Source organism: Octopus bimaculoides, chromosome 12, assembly GCF_001194135.2.
Source record: "Octopus bimaculoides isolate UCB-OBI-ISO-001 chromosome 12, ASM119413v2, whole genome shotgun sequence".
Classification (NCBI taxonomy): Eukaryota; Metazoa; Mollusca; class Cephalopoda; order Octopoda; family Octopodidae; genus Octopus; species Octopus bimaculoides.
In genome coordinates this window covers 3,424,038-3,425,608 of record NC_068992.1, presented here as the reverse complement: position 1 = coordinate 3,425,608, position 1,571 = coordinate 3,424,038, and the positions used below count along the sequence as shown (strand labels likewise).

At 33.4% G+C, this 1,571-nt stretch overlaps 1 protein-coding gene across 3 annotated transcripts in view; it reads left to right on the top strand.

Moving 5' to 3' along the window:
* Positions 1 to 1,571, top strand: part of LOC106868243 (uncharacterized) — a 65,119-nt gene that overhangs the window by 51,742 nt on the left and 11,806 nt on the right. The window lies entirely within an intron of this gene.

Below are 1,571 nucleotides of genomic sequence, written 5' to 3'. Positions count from 1 at the left end.
TTTCACTTCTTTGAATAACAAAGGTTGTTTAAATGGTGAAGTGAAAAGTGAATTATGCGTGGTAAAACTTTACAGAAATGTAAAAAGATAATATAAAGAGTGAATAAAATTTTAATTGCTACAAAAAATTTACAGAAACGGTGATCCAGCATGGCCAAAATTTTTAGGTTGAACCGTATAAAAGAATAAAAGAATAAACGCAAAACGAAAATGGTTTCAAGTTTTGGCACAAGTCTAGCAATTTTAGAGGCGGGTAAGTCGATTACATCGACCCTCCGTGCTCGACAAGTATTTATTTTATCGATCTCGAAGGGATGAAAGAAAGGTTGACTCAGGTGGAATTTGAACTCTAAACGTAAAGAAACGAAAGACATGCCGATTCGCTAAAAGAGTTCTGCGAGCTTGCTGCTATGCTGAAAGAATTACAAGAAGCTAAATTGCCGTACTTGCTGTTCTGCTACCATTTTCTCCATAAAAGTGAAATTATTTACCATCAGAACAATGTAGTTAAAAGTAGTTTCCTTCGCAAAAATAAGGAAAATATTTTCCTAGAATATGAAATTATTAAGGAACGACTGTTTTACTAGAAAATTGAATTACTGAGGAACCAAGGTATTCAATAACGATAGCAAACGAAATAGTGGACAGAAGATAGCCAACAAGATCCGTACAAAGCTGATGAGATTATATTTGACCTTGGTATGTCCTCAGTTAAGTTCCTGCTCCCTAATAACGAGACATCTAATTCATTTTCCAATCCTGACAAATAATTTTTTGTTAATGTGTTCAAAATATAATTATAATACCAGTTTTAAATATTTTATTTCTAGGAATAAGTCATGACCTCTCTAAACAGCCGATGTTTCTATTGTGCCTGCTTCTGAGCTCACAACGACTCAAGGGGTGCAACTACCAAGACTAAGAACAACTGGTACTAAGCAATATCTATGACACAACGTGCTTCCTCTCTAGTATCTTACTGTAGAAAAATATTTATGATATGACATATTTTACCTCTGCTGTCACGCAATATACAGCAATACCTAAGATCTTACATACTTGGGTTTATATTACCTTTATTCTGAGAGTATTTAGAATGGGTGTCTCTATTAGAGGCTCAAATTACACAGAGAATTCCACTTCTAATGTGAAACTGTGCATGAATGTCAAGGTTTTTTAAAGTAAGGCGTATAGAAGCGCTACGCAGTTTCAATACTCTCCTAATATCATTTCACTTGTGTTACGTCACTAATAGCAAAATGGAAACCACCAACATTATGCAGCCCTAGGTTCCCCACTCTCTTTATACCTTTATCTATCTTTCTAACTTCTTGCTTTTTACTTTCTATTTATATCTATATCTATATTTATCTATCTCTATCGCTTTTTATCTCTATCTATCTCTACCTCTTTCTGTATACAAATGAATATGTGTGTGTGTATGTGTGTATGTATTTGTGTGTGTATTTGTGTTTATTATATATATATATATGTATGTATCTGTATATATGAGTATGTATTTGCGTGTCCGCATGTATATATATGTGTATGTGTGCATATATGTGTATGTG